Raw genomic sequence first — 21,615 nt, forward strand, 5'->3', positions numbered from 1 at the left:
GACAATGGCGCTCTGAAAGAGGACCACAGTCCTCAGGGGGCAGTGGGAGAAGGGAAGAGACGGAAGTGAGTGGTACTCAGCAGTATGCAGTGCGGACCCTCCCCCGCCAAGGTCTTCCATCCCCCTATGGATACACATCTTTTAGCCCCCTGAAGTCACGGGCTTGGATACCCTGTGTGGGACTGGACATGGGAAAACAGCTTAGCCCTGTGATCCCTCACCCCAAGGGAGGCAGACTGGACAGAGGGGGCAGGGGTACCCCTCCCAAAGACCCAGGGGCCCTCTGTCCTGCCGTGGTCAGTGAGCACCGCTGGAGACAGTCGTGCCCTTGGGCAGCGGGGTCCCTCTCCTTCACTATCAGCTGATGGCCTTGACCTGGGTGGGAACTCAGGCTTAGAAGTCTCTCTGTTCTTCATAGTTAACAAGAGGCTTTGCCTCTTTCCCCTCCCCACTTCTGCTCAGTTCAGTGGCACTCCCCCTGCCCAGCGCCCTCCAGGGCAACCCCTCCACCTACCTCTGCTCTATCTCCACCCTGACTGGAGCATTCCAGATACTCCATGCAGCCACCCGCCTTCCCCTTGGACAGCTTACACGGATCTCGGACTCCATGTGTCCAGAACTCCCTTCTTGATGTTTTTCCCTTTACATGTTCCACTGCCAGCTTTCCCTTGTCTCAGCCCCTGTCTGCCTGGGAGTCACCCTTGCTACTCCCTTCCTTCCTCCCCTCTTTCCATCCATCACTGAGCCCTAACCTTTCTTCCTCAGGGTCTCAGAGACCCAGTGGCCAGTCTCTGCCCCCGCCGACTTCTCATCTAGACACCCCCCCTTCCCCAGAGATCCAGGGGCAGGTGCTCTCTCCTCTAGTACTACCCTGTCCCATTCCAACTTCACCTTCTACTCCTCTGGTCACACCTCTTCCTGCTAAAAACCCATCCCACTGCTGTCAGGAATAAAAAAAATGCAAACCCCTTATATGACCTCCAAGGCCCTGCCTTCCCTGAATGCTCCGTACCTAGACCTTTTGGTGTCTTGCAGTCTCCTGAACTCATGCCTCTTCCTGGAACCCATCACCTGCCCTGCCTCACAGCTGCCACCACTGTGCATGGGACTGAGCAGTGATCACCCCTGTGAGGGCCACGCTTGGCACATGAAGGAAGCAAGAGGCCGGAGTCTTGGGGCTGCCCTCAGCGAGCTGCTTACCTGACAGGAGGGCTGGTACGTAGGAGACCCAGGAGCAAGGGTGAGATGCGCGCATAGAGCTCCACACCAGGCCTCCCCCACAGCACCCCAGGTCAGGGCACGATTCTTCTGCTTGGGCCGATCCAGAGACCTCACCCAGCGCTATCCCGTCTTCACTGGTGTCATCCCCGTCACCATCACCATCAGTGGCAGGTTGTCACAGCTGGTGTTCCCTGAACACAGGGTTCGTGCCCAACGTCACACGTTTTACGTTTGTAGCCCTCACCACTGTCCTGAGACTCAGCAAGGGTAATAGCATCACCTCTTCAGGATCTGTGATGGGCTGAATTGCGTGAATTGTGTCCTCCTAAAACTCATATGTTGAGAGCCTCACCCCCGTACCTCGGGATCTGATTGTATTTGGAGAAAGGGCCTTTAAAGGGGTGATCGAGGTAAAACGAGGTCAAATGAGTGGGCCTAAGCCAACATGACTAGTGTTCTTACAAGGAGAGGAGATCAGGACGTAGCTATGCCCAGACGGAAGACCGCGTGAAGACAGACAGTGGGGATAGAGATCCGCAAGCAAGGGGAGAGGCGTCAGAAGAAACCAGCCCTGCTGACACCTTGACCCTGGACGTTCAGCCTCAAGAACTGTGAGCAAAGAAATTTCTGTCAAAGCTGCCCAGTCTCTGGTACTTGTTACAGCAGCCCCAACAAACAAGTACAAGCTTGGAGCTGGAGAGACCTCAGAAGTCCTCCCATGCTTGACCCCCCCTTCTTTTTACTGCCGGGGAGATGAGGCCCAGAGAGGGCGAGTGCAAGGCCATAAAACCAGTCAAAGACACGACTCCCAGCCCAGGGCTCCCAGACCAGCATGCCAGGGCTGTGGGGCTGGAGCAGGTGGACGTGGTGGAGGAGGGGAGAGGGACGGCCTCCTGGGGGCAGGGAGGGAACAGTCCTCCGTAGTCGCCCCTTATCCATGGGCTTGGTTACCTGACGTCAGCTGTGTGGGGGACAAGCAGGTGATCATCCGCCACATCAGGCTCTTTGCTAGGGAGGGAGCCTGCTTCCCTTCCTCTCTCTGCCTCTCTCTGCCTACTTGTGATCTCCCTCTCTCTGTCAAATAAATAAATAAAATCTTCTTCTTTTTTTTTTTTTTTTAAAGATTTTATTTATTTGAGAGAGAGAGACAGTGAGAGAGAACATGAGCGAGGAGAAGGTCAGAGGGAGAAGCAGACTCCCCATGATGCTGGGAGCCCGATGTGGGACTCGATCCCGAGACTCCAGGATCATGACCTGAGCCGAAGGCAGTCATCCAACCAACTGAGCCACCCAGGTGCCCCTAAATAAATAAAATCTTAAAAAAAAAAAAAAAAAAGGCTTAATTTGAGAATTGAGCCTAGGTCGTGGGAGCAGATGTAGCTACTCAGGAAAAAGGTAGACCGAAAGAAGAGAAGAAGCCTGAAACAGAGCTTTGAGAAATACACCTACAGAGTCATCATGAGAGGCGGTGCTTCTTTGAGCTTTCTTATTTTATTTTATTTATTTTTAAAAATTAACATATAATGTATTATTTGTCCCAGGGGTACAGGCCTATGAATCATCAGGCTTACAAATTTCACGCACTCACCATAGCACATATCCTCCCCAATGTCCATACCCCAGCACTCTATCCCCACCTTCTTTGAGCTTTCTTGTCTGTAAAAAATGGGTAGAATGATTTGAGTTGCTGTAGACATTAGGTAAGATCGAATACATACAGTGTTGGGCACAGTGTTGGTGCTCACTGATAGTTCTAAGTGTGATGCCTCCACAGAGGGCTTCTTCCTTGGTCACATTGAGTTCCTAATGGCCCTCTGAAAGATATGACCAGAGGCTTGGACTTCTTGCCGCTGACCGCAGTCCTGCACCATATGGTAGGCGCTGTTATACAGCCCATGTTTGCCCTTGCGTTTTTAGCATTGCTGGGTGCTGAAAAGCATGGGCTCAGCCAACATCTCTGTATCTATGTGAGGGGTGCTTTGAACCCAAGAGCCGGCTAGGAAAGATGTCAAGGAGGGGACCAGCCTTACAGCAGGACCTACCCAGCATCATCTGCTCCTGCCCTTTACAGCAAGAGCAGGGAAATTGGCAGGCACCCCTGGCTCCGCCCTTCAGTGCTCTGCCCTCTACCCACGCCTGCAGGTGTCTGGAGATGGGGAATGTGGAGGGAAGGGGCAGGCTTGAGAATATGCTGGGTTGAGGAAGGGAGGGTCTCCAGGCTCGGGTTTGGATATGCTGAGCTCCCCACCCAAGTCTCTTTCACCTCTCAGTGAGGCTGCTGCCAGGTCTGCTGCCTCTGACCAAGGGAGTCTGACTTTGCCCTTTTTGGGGAAGCTGGACTCCAGGCTCGTGGGCGGTGGCTGGAGCAATACCGCCCTCTACCGGCTTGCTCTGTGAGTGCAGCCAGTGGGTGTGTGGGTGTTTCCAGAGCACAGAGCTAGCTGTCCAGGGGCACCCCACCCCACCTCTTCCCAGGGCTGCCTCTAGTCCTCGGCTTTCTTTGGCAGCCTGTTAGTCAGTCTCCAGCCGTGTGTACCTAAGAGTGGCCCTTTGTTTTTGGCTTATGCTAGCTGTCACTGGTGGGTGTATCTCTGTCCGTCTGTCCTGCTGGCTTGGGCTGTCTCTGTGTCTGTGACCACTACCTCCTGTCTCTGTAGATTTACCATCAGTCTCCACCTCACTCTCTGCCCCAGTCTCTGTTTCAGCATCTTCTTCTTCTTCTGACTTGCTCCTTTGCCCCTCTCCACGGCCCCTGTGTCCTGGAGCTGGGGTCACAGCTGCCCTCCCCTTCTAGTGTTGGACTGATTCTTGAGAAAGGTTGGGCTTTTCAGTGTTTTCTGTGATGAGTCAGGAACTCCTGGAGGGACAAGGGCTCGGGCCCCACCCAGGAGTGACCTCAGAGAGGATGCAGGAGGTCAGAGAAGCCTTTGGCCAGGCTAGAGACTGTGACAAGATTTTCCAAAATATGCTCATGGGTCCGGCTGGGGCTGAGTGCATTCCTGTGGACATCTAACAGGAAGAATGAGTGAGTTGGCTGGCTACCAGCATGGAGCTGTGCTGTAGGACTGTCTGGCTACCATCTGTATGAGGGCTTTCCTATTCTCCTTAATCCTCACTAGGCTTTCTGTTGCCTCAGGGCCTTTGCACAAACTGTTTTCCCATCTTGGAACAGTCTTCCCCTAGGCCACATCTTGGAAACTACTTTCTCTAGGAAGTCTTCCCTGATTTGCACTGTCTGGGGTGGGGTGGGGCCCTCCCCAGTGCCAGAGCAGTATCCTCTACTTGGTTAACTGGGTGTCTCTTGCTGTATCATCAGTGTTTGGCCCTTCTTGGCTCTCTGTAAACACCTGTTGAAAGAACATTCTGGAGTCCCAGCTGGCACCACCAAACGTCCCCTCCCTGAAGCTCCTCCCATTCCCTCTCCGTGCTCCCCCAGCTCCTAGGACTGTGTTGTCCAATATAGTAACCATTAGTTATGTGTGACTGTTTACATTTCAGTAAGTCATTTAAGTAATATTAAAAATTCAGTTCCTCAGCCACACTAGCCACATTTCAAATGCTCCGTGTCAGCTGTGGCTAGGGGCTACTGATGCATCAGCCAGTGCAGAGAGAGAACATTAGCATCGCGACAGAAAGTTCCATTGGTTCCATTGGTCAGCATTGGTCAGAGTTCCACTGAACAGTCTTTGGAAGCTGCTCCTTTTCTGAGATTCTTTGCTACCCTGAGAGGGAGGAGGACCCTAATGGGCCCCCCTCAGGATCCCGAAGGCCTGGCAATGTCAGGTAATATACATTTGTTAGACGGTTGGATGGCGGCTTGCCTGGTTGGGTCCCGGGACCTGGAGAGGGTGGCAGAGCAGCCTCTGAGCTGGCCAGGGGAGCCTGCGTGCTGGTCTGTGCAGACATTGCTCTGCTCCAGGTTCTGCAAGTGAACAGAGGGCCTTTGGTGGCTCTCGGTCTGAAAACTGGGACTTGGAGCTGCTAGAGCTTGGAGGCTCCTGCAGGAAAGATGTGGACTAGAGGCCAGACTTGGAGGCCTCATGTTTTGGGGTGAGCTCCGAGCTGTGGTGGAAATAATGAAGTTGACTGGCAGTCAGTGAACTGTAGAAGGGGTTCTGGTCCTTAGGGATGGCTGTTGGGGGTTACCCATTTGCAGAACTGAGCCCCAGGAGAGGGCCCGAGGAGCAGGAGGGGGTAGCTTCAAGGTGAGAGTCCAGCCCAGCCCAGGGCAGGAAGGAGCTGAGGCTGTTCTCACTGGCAGTTGGGCTTGGACAGTCATGATAGTTGGGGTCAGATCAGGGATCCGACCGAGCAGGAGCAGGAGCAGGAGCAGGAGCAGGAGCAGGAGCAGGAGCAGGAGCTCATTCAGGCCCTCTGTTCTGTCCCTGTGAGCTCCTCTCCCCCTGGTACCCCAGAAGGCTCTGGCAACAGTCTTGCCTTGTTTGGACTGCTCTCAGGCGAAAGGGGCCTGCTTACTGCTGGGCAGGAGAGAGGGAGGTCAGGCCCACCAGACAGAAAGATACACACACACACACACACACACACACACACACACATACACATGCACACACCTTAAAACAAACACACAGACACACTCTTGTTCTTACAGAAATACTGACAAATGCTCACATATGCATATGCTTATAGACACACACACACACACACACACACACACACACACACACTCACGTACAACCCCCTACGCCCAGTCCCTGTAATGGCCTGTGGTGCTCCCTGGACACTCTGTCGATTTGTCTGACAAGCTTGGAGCAGGCCTCCAGGAGACAGGACAGGGTGATCTGCACTCCTGTCTGACCCAGCCAGAGTGAAGAGCCAGCCAGCAGTCTGAGGCCCCAGGGAGGCTGCAGGAATTAGACCAGTCCCTGCCAGCCTGCAGAGGCACAGAGCTCCAAGGGGGCAGAACGGAATCAGGCCTTGGAATTTGGGTGGCTTTCTGGGGAGGGGTGGTGGGAGTTTTCCTGTGCACAGACACTTGCCAGGATTACTGGGGAGGAGGGGGGACCTGGGTGGCCCAGATGGATCAGGTAACACCTGTCTCCCTGCCCCCACTTGTTCTGCCTGTTCCTTTTAGGCTCTCCCCTCCCCCTGTTTCTCAGCATCTTTGTGCCCTAGAAGTTCCAGGAAAATCTCCTGTCTGGCCTCTGGCCCAGAAACAGGCCCCAGAAGGTGGTGGGGGAAGTGCTGCCTGTTCATCTTCTGTCTGTTGGCTCCTGTGAGCTGGCAGCCCAGGGGGATGGGGACTACCTGTGCACAGCCCAGGACTGTGGATGAGGGGTGGGGCGGGGCAGGGGGAGGACCAGGGGCACTTAGTGCCTGAGCACTTTCTGGGGGAGTGGGTGTGTCTTAAGGTGGCTGTGTGGCATGTGTGGCATGAAGCCAACAGGAGGGACAGCTTTCCCGAGGTTCACCCGTGGTTCGTGGGTCAGTTGTGCTGGGACCAGGACTTCTCCAGAATGCTGCCTGGGGGTCGGAGCCCAGCACTCAGGCACAGAGCTCTGGAATATATCCCAGGGAAGGGAAAAGGAAATACTGGGAGGGTGACCTCCAGTGCATGTGAGGGCAGGGGGCCCACCTCCCCTGATTTTTTGGTGGGTCACCTGGACCTCTGTTGTAGGCCGAGGCCTGCTGTTGTCCGGCTATGCGACGCAGAGTGATGGGCTTAGCTTCTCGCTTCACTAGGAGGCTCTGTGTGAGAAGAGAGTGGGCCATTTATAAATGATGGGAGCTCTGCGGGGTTTGGGGGTGCCACACGGTGAGCTAAAGCTCTGGACCTGACACCAAACCCACTGGTGGACTGTAGCCCAGGTCCCTTTGGACAGATCTGAGGCGGTTGGTTCCACAGCTGAGGCTGGAAGCCTGTGGTGGGGTGGGGGCAGGCCAGGGCGGGGACAGCATCTGAGTCCTAGCTCAGAAGCCCTTGCTCACCAAGAGCTGAGGGAGCACTGTGGAAAGGCATGGGCTTTGGCCTTGGGGAGGTGAGTTTGGGTCAGCTGGGGACATCAGCCCTGCACCTGGCTTCTCTGGGCCTTGGCATCCTCATCTGTGAAGAGTGGGCACCAGCACTGTGTGGGGCATCTGTGAGCCGATGTGTGGAAGGGCCTGGCACGTAGGGTTAGCTCCCCTCCTCCTGCTCTGTCCCCCCAGGTTATCCTGGCGCTTTCCAGCCTGGGTATACAAGGACTGTAGGAAGGCTTCCTCTGGCTTGCACAGCCCATGGAGACTTCGGGAGACACAGCTTTAGGCTGCCTCCCCACCCCTTGTCTGAATCAGGCTCATCTGGCCCGCTGTGCCCCACGGAGCCACCACTCACCACCCATATGTATGGCTGTGTGGTCTCCTTCACCTGTGGTGGCCACCGGGTGCCAGGATTGTCGACTTGGGGGAAGGGGCCGTCTCTGTGGTCTCCCTGACACCCGGCTGGGCAGGGGTGTCCCCTGAGGAGCCCACAGAACGGTACCTGGGTCTGTGCCAGGAAGTTGTCTCCCGGAGGAGCTTTGCAGGAGCTTGTTCCAACCTTGCTGGCTGAGCCATCTGTCTGTGCTCGTGGGTAGGTGAACCGTACCCAGGTGGCCTGAACACCCAGGAAGGAAGGCCTCGTGGAAGCTGTCCTGCCTCCCCACCCTGGCCCTCACGTCCCACCGTTTGAGGTTCGCCCTGTTGGGATAAGTGCTGGCTTCTCTTAGCAATGCCTTAATGGTCCCAAAGTTGCTGTTACATGCTGTCAAGTGTGCCTGCTCATTTGTAGATGAGGAAACCAAGGCCCAGAGGACAAGGCCCAGGAGGACACTGTGGGGCGGGGATGGGAGGACAGAGCCGTTCATTCAGCAAATGCACCTTGAACACTCTCTGTGCACCAGCGACACCCTGGCCATGTGCCGTGCACCTGTAGGTCCTGGGGTCTGGGTTGAGGAGGCCATAACCTTGTCCTGGGTGTGTGTGTGGGGGGACACATGGCTCTATCAGAGCCTTCTGGGAGCTTCACAGGTGGGATGGGAGGGAGGGAGGCAGGAGCAGGAGGCTGGTCCAGGCTGTGGATTCCCAGGCTGTAGCACCTGGGGCAGGGGATGGCCTCTTGTTCAGGCTTTCTGTCTGTTTGTGTCTTTAAAATCTGCTATGAAGTGAAGGTAGCCATAGTCCGGAATCCACTGGGTTGTTATGAGTTCATGTATGAAGTGTTCAGAGTCGTGCCTGGTACACAGTAAGTGCCATATAAGTGCTTACTCTTACCATTATGGCAGCTGCTTCCCTGGCCTTTGGTGCGTTGATCAGATACCTTCCTTCCCGGACAGTGTCTGGAGAGGAGCAGCTGTGGAGGACATGGGGGTGGGAAGGGGAGGTGTTGCCGGCTCTCCCCTGCCTGCTTGTTCTCCCCTGCCCAGAGCTGGGGAGGGCCTGGCAAGGGGAAAGCTGGGCAGGACCTGGCCATGCTCTGGCCAGGATTGGTCACTGCCTCTAGGGGCACAGAATTGCCTGGGCTGGCAGGAAGTTGGCCCCGAGGGCAGTGGGCCTGCAGATGGGGTGGTCCTTTTTATGTTTCAAAAGCATCTATGCTCATGTTACAAGTTTAAGAAACATAGAATCATATAAAAGAACCAATGAAAGTCCCTCTCTAAAACACTTTTAACCCCTTAACTGCCCTCAATTCCTTTTCCCCGACCTACCTCCCAAGATTAAACGCCACTCATAATCTCAATGGCATCCTTTCTAGACCTTCTATGTATTATAATAATGTAAATATGCACACATAAATATCATCTATATTTACAAAAATAGGGGGAATCAGTTGCCTGATATCCCACACATTATCCTACAACCTGACTTTTTCCACCCAGTGAAGCATCTTAGAAATCCTTCCGTGTTGCACACCCGGGCTCCCCCATTGTCTTTACTGCGGTGAAGACGTCATAGCACAGCGTATGAGGATTTATTTCCCCATTTCCCCAGGAATGGAGATTCCGGGGGTTTCCAACTCTTTGCTATTACTAATAATGCTGCCTGAACCAAGCTTGTACATATATCTTGTGTCTACCTGCAAGTTTTTCTGAGGCTAAATTCCCCAAGAGGAATTGCAGAGGGGAAAGGAATGTGCATTTAAAATCACAAGGGCGAATGCGTGGGCATCTTTTAGGGTTTGCTGTTGCAAACCCCCACGGGTGGTCCTGCGTGTTCAGGGACCAGAGCCATGTTGCGTGGTGAGCACAGTGCCTGTAACCCATGTCAAGCCTGGGGGAACGCAGAGGGTGGGACCCTCCAGGACACCCAGTCTCCCTCCTGGGGGCCTCTGCACTGCCCTGCAACCCTACTGAATGTTCCCAGTCCATCCATCTCCTCTCTCTCTCCTAGACAGTCGTTCTGTACCTTTGCTCCTGCTGGAACCTCCCTCTTCGCTCTTGGCCGATGACCTCACTTCCCGGGTCTCTGAGAAAAGAGAAGCCACCAGGGGAGGATGTCCAGGGTCGCCCACACCACCCCCACCTGCCCGCCCACCTCAGTGCCTGCATCTTCCATCTCTTTCCCGGCCCAGGGCAGCCCCTCTCATCTGCACAACCAGATCTTTTAACAAAATTATTACCGACATATAATTACAAAGCATAAAATTCACCCTTTTAAAAAGTGTTCAATTCAGCGGTTTTTGGCATATTCTCCGAGTCGTGCAACCATCAGCACTACCTAATTCCAGAACATTTTCATCACCCCAGGCGAAACGGCAGCCACTTCCCACTCTCCCTCTCCGCAGCCCCGGCAAACAGGGATCTGTCCGGGTGGAGGCGTCCAGTCTCTGTGAATTCCCCTGGGCTGGACATTTCATACAGTCATACAGCCTGTAGCCTTTACCACGTGGCTCTGTCACTGGGTATCACGTTGCCAAGGTTCGTCTACACTCTAGCACCAATCGGTACTTCTTTCCTTTCTGGGAGTGAATAATATTCCGCCTGTGGATAGACGGCAGTTCATCTCCCCGCTTGTTAGCTGATGGACATTCGGGCTGCCACTTTTTGGCTCGTGTGAACAGAGATGCTCTGAACACGTGTGTACACACTTCTGTGGGGCCACATGTCGTCCTTTCTCCTGGATATACCTGGGAAGGAACATGCCAGGCACACGCTCACTCCGTGTTTCACTTCTCGAGGAAACCGCCCAACTGTTTTCCAAAGGGGCCACACCATGTTATATTCCTCCCAGCAGCGGAGAAGGGGTTCGTTCCATTTCTCCATGTCCTCGCTGACACACGTTACTGTGCTTTTGATTCTAGCCGTTCTAAGGGGTGTGGAGTGCGCTCTCTTCAGGCTGAACAACCGGATCTCATTCCTTTTCACCTGCTCGTGGACCCTGCTCTCACGCCTCATCCCTACCTCTCTCCTCCCACAGCTTTAACCCTCTCTACCCAGCTACTTCCGTCGCTTTCAAGCAAATTCTTATTTTTCCCACCTTAAAAAATAGAAACCTCAGGGGTGCCTGGGTGGCTCAGTTTGTTAAGTGTCTTCTTTGGCTCAGGCCATGATCTCAGGGTCCTGGGATCGAGCCCCAACTCCGGCTTCCTCGTCGGTGAAAGCCTGCTTCTCCCTTTCTCTGCTTCCCCTGCTTGTGCTCTTTCTCTCTCTCTCTGATAAATAAATAAAATCTTAAAAAAAAACCAAAGCCCCTCAAACCTCTGGATCCCACCCCCTCCCTCTCCAGCTACCTTTTCAAAAAAAGTTTTTAAAAGATTTTATTTATTTATTTGAGATACACACACACACACACACACACACACACGCACACACACACACAGAGGATGAACAGAGGGGAGGGGCAGAGGGAGAAGCAGACTCCCTGCTGAACAGGGACCCCAACATGGGACTCAATTCCAGGAACCCAGGGTCACGAGCTGAGCCGAAGGCAGATGCCTAACCAACTGAGCCCCTCCAGGTGCCCCTAGGCTACCTTTTCATCTTCCTTCCCCATTTTACAAAAAAACCTACCAAAGCGTTGTCTCAACTCATCCCCAGTTTCTCTCCTTTCATTCTTGCTTGCACTTCCTCCAAGCTGACTTTTGCCCTCACCCTGTCACCAGAACCTGCCTCTCAGGATCACTGGCGCTCTCTGCATTTTGCCAAAGCCAATAGACCTTTCTCAGCCCTGACCTGAGGATCAGTAGCTTTTGACCTGGTTACTCACTCCCTCCTCTTTCTTGATGTGGGTTTGGGGATACCAGGCTTCCCGGTTCCCTCCCTTCACTGCCCCCTCCTTGGCCTCCTCCTCCCTCTCTTGCATTTTCCTGCAGCATCTTCCCAAGGACACTGAGCAGTTGAGGGCTCCCTGGCTCTGTCCCTGGTCCTTTCACTTTTCTTTCTGCCCACCTGGATCTCATCCAGTCACCCAAAGGCTGGTGGCTCTCAGATCCTAGCTCCAGGCAGGCCCTCTCCCCTCAGCTCCAAACTCATTCACCCCACTGCCTGTTAATAGGCAACTCTGACCTGGAAAGAATCAGAGAGTTCTCAGTTCCTCCCACCAAGTGCGCCAATCCCGCGTCTCAGTAAGGGTAATGCCGTTCTCTCTGTAGTTGAGGCCAGACCCTTGGCTCAGCCCTGACTCCTCTTTCTCTCACATCTTAGCAAATCCTGCCACTCCTCCCCACCCACAGTCTCAGGTACCCCCGGGCCAAGCGGCCGCTGTCTCCTGGTTGATGCTTGTAGGAGCCTCCTCACAGTGTCCTGGTCTCCACCCTCGATTCCACCCCCTCAGGGCCCAGAGAGATCCTTCTAAAGATTTATTTATTTGTTTGAGAGACAGACAGACAGAGCAAGCATGTCTGTGAGCGGCCGGGAGGGGCAGAGGGAGAGAACATCTCAAGCAGACGCCCGGCTGAGCACAGAGCCTGATGTAGGACTCCCATCTCTGGACCCTGAGATCATGACCCGAGCCCAGATCAGGAGTCAGAGGCTCAACCAACTGAGCCTCCCAGGCATCCCCCAGAAAGATCCTTTTAAAATGCAAGTTGAGTTATGCCATTCTTCTGTTCAGAACCCAATAGTGAAGCCCTATTTCACAGGACCAAAGTCCTTGCAGTGGCCTCTGAGGTCCTACAGGATCTGATCACACCTCCTCCTACTGTTCCCCCCTCCTCCACCCAGACCTTAATCCTCCCTGGCCCTTTTCTGTTCCTCAGACGCAATGTGACCTTGCTGTTTCTTCTAGAATGTTCCAGCCTGGAAATCCACAGGGAGCTCTCCTCATCTCCTCCCAGACTTGTCCCTGTGAGGTTGTGTCTGACCACTCTGTCTACAGTCACAACCCCCTGAGCACCCCCACCTGCCTCCTGATTTGCTTCCCCTACTGTGTTGTATGTGTCCGTCTTGTGTATTGTTTTCCCCCCTGCTGCCTCGCCCCAGACTATAGGCACTGTGAGGGCAGGGCTTTCCGTCCTTCTCGCTTACTACTGTATGCGCAGCCTCTGAAGTCGAGCCCATCACACAGCAGGTGCTGCATAAGTGTTTGGTGGAGGCGTGCCTGCGTGCCTGTGGTCTGGGAGTTCTTGCAGATGCAGAAGGATGGCCCCGCTCTGCTATGCCGTGTATAGCTAACAGGTGGCACTGTGGCCACAGAAATGGCAGGCTCCTCAGCCACTTTTGTTCTAGACGCCGCTGTCTTAGCTGCTGCTTGGGGAGGTAGATTGCGGAAATGCATAACGGGTGTGTGACAATGTGTGTGCTTCCAGGCCAGTCTGCTGCCTGTTTCTGGCAGGATTCCAGAGGCCCTGTCATTATTTCCGGGCAGTTAGGGTCCCCAGCTCTGCCTCCCCCTTGGAGCTCTAGACTCAGGGCATGGTGAGATGTATGGGACCAGGCAGTCCGCTTTAGGCCAACTGGGTACATTTGACTAGATCCTGGGGAGTCTTTCAGAGCCCTGGGAGAGGGGACGGCTTTCCGCCACGGGCCTCCTCTCTGCTCTCAGCCATGGAACCTGTCCCACAGTCCCCAGGCAGCCCTGAGCACTTGGCTTTGTCCAGCTCTGACCACTGTCTGCAGTCAGAGAGCCCTTCTTTTTCTCCTTGGAGGTGAGGCAAGCCAAGACTTCTTGGCCCTACATTCCTGTTGCTTCTCACTATGCACATGTGGAGCTGTGAGGCAGGACTCTGGACTCAGATCAGGACTCATCCCTCGCTCTGCCACTTGATAGGTGAATGCTCTTGGCCAAGTGCTGAGCCTCATTATCTGTCCAATGGGAGAGACGTGTCTGCCTCATCATGGGTAAGGTTAGATGTTTCTAACGCTCCTGTCTGGTTCTGGGCTGACGCACACAGGTGCTCTCGGTAAGCACTGCCTCCCACCTTGAAGGCAGGTAGTGTGGGGACTCACCAGGCACCGAAATCAGACTAGGAGAGATGGAGGATGGCCGGGCCATTTACTGTTCATTCACTTATTCTAACAACTGTGCAGTGTGCCTCCCATTTGCCTTAGGTTATATAGGTCACTGGACCAAAAAGACTTCACTCCAACATTCAAGGAGCTATGAATTAGTGGAGACAGGACTACATGTAAAAAGTCAAATAATAAATACAAGATAGAGTCCAAGAGATGTCAGCAGGCTTCTCACGATGAGTTGCCCAGTGAACGGGACACACTAGATTTGCTCTCAGTCTGGTGCTGAGGAACTGGGGTGATGGTGGTCTGGCGAGGCCACGGCGGGCTCAGGGGAGGAGGCAGACGGAGGTCATGGCTGCGGCTGTGGCTACGGAGGGAACCGGCCAGGGATGATGTCTCCCCACCCACCTTTACTGTCTTCTCCCCGTGGCTGGGTCAGGGTCCAGTTTCGTTTCCATGGGTCAGGCTGGAGAGGTCCTGCTGCCTGCCCAGAGCTATGGCTGGCATCAGCCAAGGCCACCTGGAATGGGACCTAGCCCTCACCTAGGGAAGGGTTCTAAGGATGGTACTGTTGTCCACAGACACACAGCTCAGTATCTCCTGAGCAGAGGGCAGCCTGGTCCCACTGAGGCTGGTTGGAGGTGGGAAGAAGGAGGCAGCATGAGGATGGGGAGCTCCTTCCAGGGGGGTATCTCTTATGATAGCAGGGGGGCAGGGAGCATGAGGAGGGACATCTCCATCCCACAAAGTCCTAGTGTGACCTTGGGGAAACAAAACAATGAAGAGCCCGTGAAAGGCACCTTGCACGGTGGATGATGGAGGAACGCCGAGCTCCTGAGTGTCGTCTCCCCATGAGACCTCCACCACCATGTTTAAGAGTCCTGGGGGCCACTTCCCTCCCCCAGCCCATTTGCCATGCTATACCTAAGGCAGGAAGCCTTTGGTACCCTGGAGTAAGCATTTCCAAGGGCAGAAATAATTTCAGCCACGTCTAACCCTGCTCGTGTCTCAGAACCTGTGGTCCTCCACCCCTGCCAACTTCCGTCAGGGCGAAGTCCAGCCCTTGCTCGACTTTCTATACTAGATCTCAGACCCGCTGCCATTGACCATCTTCCTACCTTCCCCCTCCCTTACGCAGCTGCTCATGGTTTCCCTGAGGCAGCCATTGCGGCACCAGGGAAGGACCCAGGAGTGCTGCTATCCCCTCACTGACCTCCAAAACCCCGCACCTGTCAAAGCTCCCTCCCTAGAGCATCTGGGCTGTGTGGTTCCCATCTGCCAGGGAAGCTGCCATCCCACGTGGCCCCTGGCAGGCCTGGGGCACAGAGGCCTAGACGGGTCCCAGACCACCCGGCTGCCTCTGCTCCTCTCCCTGCCAGCGTGGGCTTGGCGCTGCTGCTCTGCCCGCGTCCTTGCTCTGCCCAGCTGCCTGCCTGGCACAGAGGATCTCCGCTGGACCCTCTGGGGCAGCGGCTGGGAGGTGAGTCTGTTTACTCCACCGCCCCGCTCCCCCATGGCACAAAGCAGAGCACTCACTTAGATTAATTAATCTGCTGCCCAGCCTTCTCCTCCAACCCATCTTTTATTCATGGACACGCGGCGTTCTCCGCTTTACCAGGAGTCGGGCATCAATATTTTATCTTGGTTTCACTTGCCAGCTCCCCATTCCCCTCTTCCTGTTTCCCACTGGCTCTAGGATCCTGAAGGCTGGACATGCTCCCCTAGCCCAGGGTGGCATCGCAGATGCCCCTGTGGCCTCTCAGGCCCTCACCTGCTCAGCCTGCCAGTGCCATCGCTGGCAGAGTTAGACCTGACCCAGAAGCCTCTCTAAGCGAGCGAGCTGGAGAGGCAGAGGAATCAGAGGGCCAAGCCCGGAGTGAGCATCTGGGCTCAGAATTCTGAAGGGCGGAGGTAGATGAGCCCTGGTGGTGGTGGGGGGGGGTGACTCCTGCCGCTGGCACAGCAGGCGTGTTACCTTGTTGGCTGGGGAACAGATTTGCTGCTGGGATGGGAAATGAAGGTTGTGCGGGGCCAGGCATAGAGCTGGTCACAGAGGAGATGCTCCTTTTTCTTCCCCTTTTAGACCAGGCCATGTTACTCATTTTTCATGAAGTTGAATGAATGACTATATGCAGGAATGCAGTGGTCCCAGCCATCAGGGGCACAGGGCACCTCAGCCAGCTGGTAGTCCTCGCTTCATCAGCTCTGGGCTCTCCAGGCTTGCATGGAGGCGCTCAGGACTGTGGGGGCTGAACTGCACATCTGGAGGGCCCTCACCAGGATCCCAACCCAAGGCTCTCAGCCTGGGGCCCGTAGAGGGCCACTTGGAGGGTCATGAACCCTGAGAACACAAAATCGAGTGGTGTGTGTGAGCGTGTCATTGTGCGCGTGTGCACACGTGTGTGAGTGTGTGGTGCACGCGCGTGTGTGAGTGTGGCAGTGCTGGCCGGGTGTTGGGTAGCCACAAACGGAGATGGTGCAGTTGTGCCCTGGAGAACGTGTAGCCGGGCCAGAAGCAGTAACACTCAGGTGGTGCGTGGGCAGGCTGTTGAGCTGCCTTTGAGCTCAGTGTGGCCTGTGGTCGAGGGCATCTCCCCTGCTGAGCCTAGTCTGGGGGTCTTGCTCTAAACCTAGCTTGTGCCAAAGTAGGGATGATGAGAAACGGCACGGCAGACACCGCTGTGCTTGGTGCGGAAGGTTCCCTATGGGCCTTGCAACGCTCCTGCCCCGCCCCCTTCCTTTCCTCACACCCCATCCCTGATCCATCGGACCTCCGGCCTCCGAAACCCCCAATACATCTGGAATCTGAGCACCCCCACTGCCCTGCTGCTGCCAGCTTGTCTGCATCCACTCTGTGTGTGGCCTCTGCCTGGCCTCCTGCTCCCACCCTCATTCCCTGCAGTCAGCCCTCAGCGCAGCAGCTGTGACCCCACCTGGCCATAGCTGCTCTGTGGCCCTTCCCACCCTGGGCCTGGCTCACGTGGGTCGGCCACCTTGACCCCACACTGCCGCAAGCTTTAACTTCCCCTGGGGGGGGGCGGGGGTGTGTGAGTCTCCTGGCAGGTTGTGTCACCTCCTTTAGGTCTCTGCAGAATTGTCAGTCCAGCCCACCCCTCAGCCCTCGAACTGTGGGTTTCCTCCCTGACCGTATCTCCTTGGACCGGGCTTTGTCTCCTGCCCGTGCAGTGGAAGCTCCCTGAGGGTTGGAATTCTTCTGTCTCATTCACTGATCTGTGCTTGAGCCGTGCTCACTAGCGGGATGAATGAATGACTGAGTGACCACTCCACCACATTAGTCTGCGGTCAGTTTAGGACAGCCCACCGATGTTATTTTTCCCTCAGGCCCAAGAACCAGAAGAACCTGAGCCTGTGTTGAGAAACCAGAATTCATTCATTCATTCCTTCATTGTGCTTACTGAGCACCTACTACGGGCCAGACTCCGTCCCAGGTGCCGGGGAGACCATGATCGCGGCCACTGCCTCCTGTTTTCCAGCGCCAAGTGTTTATCTCATGGATCCTGAGGGTCGCGTCACGGATCTTGTTACTGTTTCCTCTCTGTTTGGGCGGCCCCGCATGCCCAGCGCTAATTTGGTGAATTTTTCTGAGTACTAAAACTGCCCCTCTGGTCTCACCTGGTGGTTCTGTTTTCCTTCTCCTTGTGCGTTGGTTGTTTTTAACAGACAAGGGAGTGTTTCTGGCCCAGAGTCTGGGAAGCTGCCAGGGACCAAGGCTTTCACTTGGTCTTTCTTTGGGGTCTCTCTTGGGTACTATCTGTGGACACTGTCTCCTCCCTCTCTGGGTCTCTGTCACCTGCCTCCTTCTCGTGTCACTTGTGGACCAGCTTCCCCCTCCCACAGCTGAAGATGAGGCCCCGCCACTCCTTTGCGTTGAGGAAATGGTTCATTTAATACATTTAATCTCAGAGTCCTGTATGCATTCAAACCGTTTCAAGATCTTGTGGCAGCGTGGGTTACCTTGATAGGGGAGTGTGAGTGTATGGGCGTGGGGCGGGGCTGGCTCTGACCCGAGGACCAAGGAGAAATGGAAGATGCCCCAGAGAGAGGAGGGGGAGGGTGGCAGACCTCTTGGGTTGGGGGACGGTCCCTGCGGCCACTCCTCCTGACAGGCCCTCTTTAAGAGTCTTGTGATTTGCTCAGCCATGGACACACTTTTGTCACTATCCTGTCCTCTCCTGAGCAGCTCCCCTCTCCCTGGCCCTGCCTAGCCAGTCTTGGACTTCACGGCCTCATTCCCAGGTGAAGTCACTGTCCCTTTGACTGTTGGCCTCCTGTTACCCTCATAGCAGTTGGGGTGAGCCCTGAGTCTGAAGTTGGATGCCGGGAAGAGGGCTTGATGGGTATGGGGGAGGCAGGAGCGATTGGCACAGAGTGCCAGAGAGAGGGGACACTCAAGGCAGGGGGATTGGGAAGTTGGGGTGGGGTGTGGGCGTGGAAGGAAACAGACAGAGGTGCTGGCCTAACAACCGTGTGTCACAGGCATGCCCATGTCTCTCTACATTGAACCCTCCCTGCTGCCATCAGCACCTTGGCCTTGCACAGCACTAACCAGATGGTTGGGGGTGGAGGATGGGGTATGACCAAGAGAGAAGGGAACTTTGGCCCAAAAGCCAGAGGCAGAGGCACCCCCACCCTCTCTAGGTGTGGGGTTCTCACTCTGACCCTTAGCCCTGCCTCACACCCGTGGTCCTCCTGGCCCACACCATGCCTACTGGTTTGAGAAGAGGAGCCTGCTGTAGGGGAAGCAACTTCCTTGGTGCCAGCACTAGGGCTGCGAAGGGTAGTGGCTAACTGGTCAGTGCCTCTGAACAAGTTTTATAACCTCTCTGTGCCTTAGTTTCCCCATCTGCATATTGGAGATAATAGTACCTATCTCATAGGGTTGTTGTAAAGGTTAGATAATTTGTTCAATGAAGAATTCAGAACAGTGCTTGTGTATAGTCAGTGATCAGCAAGTGTCAGCCACTATTATGGTAATTTAAGAGTTCTAGAAGTTTCTTCCCACCCCTGTAGAGCCTGTATGTAGTGCCTGAAATTCTTCCTTCACTTATTCCTTTGGATGATAGTTTTTCCAAAGGCTTCTTTTAAGAAGCACAGACTAGTACCTGGCAATGCAGCGTGAAGGTCAAGAATGAGGACTTGAGGCTTGGCTCCATGCCGTGCCTGCTGTGTGATCTTAGGCAATTCCATAGCCTCTCTGAACCTTGATTCCTCCTCTTTAGATGGAATCAAGACCTACTTGTTGGGTTCTTCTGAAGACAGAATGAAACCATGTGTCTCAGACACTCAGTGCAATGTGTGACATGACCTGAGTGGTCAGGAAACACGAGGCTGTCCCTGTCCCAGGCGCCCGCCATGCATCATTGCATCAGAAGCCAGCCTCACCTCTGAACTGATACTGCAGGGCTCAGCCTGCCCCTTCCAGTGGAGGAGATGGAGGCAGAGAGAGGGGAAGAGGCTTTCTGAGAGGGACTGGAACTTGGGCCCGTGGCTCAGACCTGTGTTCTCTTGAGGCCTCGGAAGCCTGGCACATGTGGTCAGTGTTCTTGGTGTGATGGGGATAATTAGGTGCTTTGCCCTGACCTGAAGCTGGGGGAAGGGAGTGTGTGGGCCCACAGGACAGTGACTGGGGAAGGACTGGAAGGGGCCAGCACGGTGGAGGTAGCGTGTGAGTTATGAATGCATAAGGGCGGTAGGATGGGGAAGGGGTTGTGCATCAGGAAACAGTCAACCTGTCACTTCATAGAATTGTCCCAACTCAACCCTGTTCTGCCTCTGTGACCCCCCACCCTTATCTTCCCTGCCCCTGCCTCCCCCAGGGCCTGGCCCATGGGCTTGGGGAGGGGGCCTGGAATAGACCCTGTCCACAGAGATGGAAGCTAGGGTGCTTGTCCCCCAACCTCCCTGGGGTGTGGCCTTTTCTGATGCCTACAGGCCTCGGAAGGTAGTATCTGGCCCCAGCACAGAAAAGCTTTAGGCATGATATCAATTTTCCTGAGATTGTGATGGAGGGAAAAAGGCAAGTAACAAGTAGTCCATCTAGGCTGAGCAGGGGGAAAAGCAATTTGCTTCTGAAATCTGTTTTTCTGATTCTTGAAAGATGCAATTTGGGAATGTGTTGGTGGCTCTGTCTGGGGTGTGGACCAGGCTGCCTACAGGGCATTGAGGTGGGGACCTCAATGGAGGAGGGCGGGTGGCTGGGGAGCAGCGGGGTTGTGGAGAAGCAGACCATGCCTTGCTGGGTTTCAGCCCAGCCTCAAGGACAGTCCAGAAGAGGGAGCTGTGAGAGGATGATTTGGCAGAGGGAGAGCTGAGTGAGGGGGGCGTAGGTCGAACAGACAGAGGAAGCGTGTCTGTGAATCCTGATGGGCAGAACAGTGGGGACATGTGCTGGGAGAATTCCAAGTCTGGATAGGGGAGAAGGGAGGTCTGTCACTGGAAGGATATCCATGCCTTGGGGTCAGCATCTTAGGAGATTTCATGGGGCAGAGACACAAATCTGTCCTGAAGGACCACATATTTCAGTCCCTTTTCTGGGAAGCCCTCTGGGTGCTAGGTAATCAGCTGGTAGCTTGGGGTTTTGTCAGAGCCTGTGGGAGCAGCTGGGGCCCAGCTTGGGGTGATAGAGGGATGTAGGCCAGTCTTAATGCCTGTTAATCCCTCAGGCCACTTTCCGTGTTCTCCAGAAGCTTCCTTCTCAGGCTGCTGCTTCTGTTTGAGGAGATGTTCCAGTAGCCATGGCATGGCTGTGAGAGTTCCAGCTTGGGGGGAAGGCTGCCCTTTGGGTAGGGCAGAAATGGAAAACGAGGCTCCCTGGCACTGTGGGGGCCTTCCTGGGGCTTGTCTCCTCTTTCATGATGCTAACCCCATATTCTAAAGCACTACCCTATCAATGGACTCTCCTGTGAAGCCATCAGCCAGCTGAGTCCCCCAGCCTGCCAATTAAGCCATCACCCCCCAACCAATCTGCCAACCACCAACCAACATGTTACCCTAGACCATGCCACACCATCAACCCAGCAACATTCTAAGCAACTACCAACCAACCCACCAAACAACCAGTCCACCAACCTGGTCTTCCACCATCCTGCCACCCCACTAACGAGCCTATCAGCTAGCTCACCAATCAACCACTACCCCCACTGTCCGATCAGGGGATCGAAACTGCACACTAATATTAAAAGGAAAGGTTTAATATAAATAATTATTAACTATAACAGGGGATAAGTTACTGGAGCTTACTTACTAGCTATAACAGGGAATTGCCTCCCTACTGTAAAGGAACACGGGGATGGCAGATATGGAGAGTGGCCACTAACTCTGGGGCTGCAGCAGAGCATCAGAGGAAGGAACAAATCCCGCAGAGCTTTCCTGGCATGGACACACCTAGGGCCGACAGGACCCCATTAAAGGAAGGTACGGCGAGGCCCACTGGACAGCAGGATAATTTGCTGAGGTGCCATGTTGATGGAACTCCCTGGAAGGCTGCCTTCTGGAGTGCTGGTGGAGGCAGTATGCAGAGGGACGGCAGTATGCAGAGGGACGGCTCCTTTTGGGGGCCTGGAAGGGAAGCCCCTTCACCCTGCAGTTTTCCAGCCCCTTTGACAAAGCTTAACAGAGCCAGCTGGTCAAGGTGAAGCGTTTGCAGAGTTCAGCTATGATCCTAGGCAATTAAGTGGAGACACACAGTAGGGTCATAACTAGCGCACCCACTCTCCCATGACCCACCCTCCCAGCAATGCTCTAACAGATATGCCAGTCCAACCTCCATTAGCCTGCTCGTCCACCCACCATCCATTAGCTACCCTCTAACCACCACACCAACCGATCTACCCACCTACCCGCCAACTCAGAGAAGGAAGTTTTTCTGGTGGTAGCCTGTTCCAGGCTGTTGCTCAGGGCTATGAGGATATAGTCTCCACCTTGCAGGAAAGACAAACTGGGGAAATGGATGCAACTTACGCATGTGACCAGCTAAGGGCCAACAGGGACCTGTCACACAGGTGACACC

General features: G+C 54.8%; 1 long non-coding RNA gene across 1 annotated transcript in view; it reads left to right on the forward strand.

Annotated features, from left to right (window-relative positions):
* The first annotated feature begins 1,035 nt into the window (after window positions 1-1,035).
* The window catches only part of LOC116598736, a 135,532-nt gene continuing 114,952 nt past the window's right edge, over window positions 1,036-21,615 (forward strand). Inside the window, exon 1 of the long non-coding RNA XR_004289148.1 lies at window positions 1,036-1,215. This is a non-coding gene — a long non-coding RNA (uncharacterized LOC116598736). The remainder of the gene's footprint in view (window positions 1,216-21,615) is intronic.

Source organism: Mustela erminea, chromosome 9, assembly GCF_009829155.1.
Source record: "Mustela erminea isolate mMusErm1 chromosome 9, mMusErm1.Pri, whole genome shotgun sequence".
Classification (NCBI taxonomy): Eukaryota; Metazoa; Chordata; class Mammalia; order Carnivora; family Mustelidae; genus Mustela; species Mustela erminea.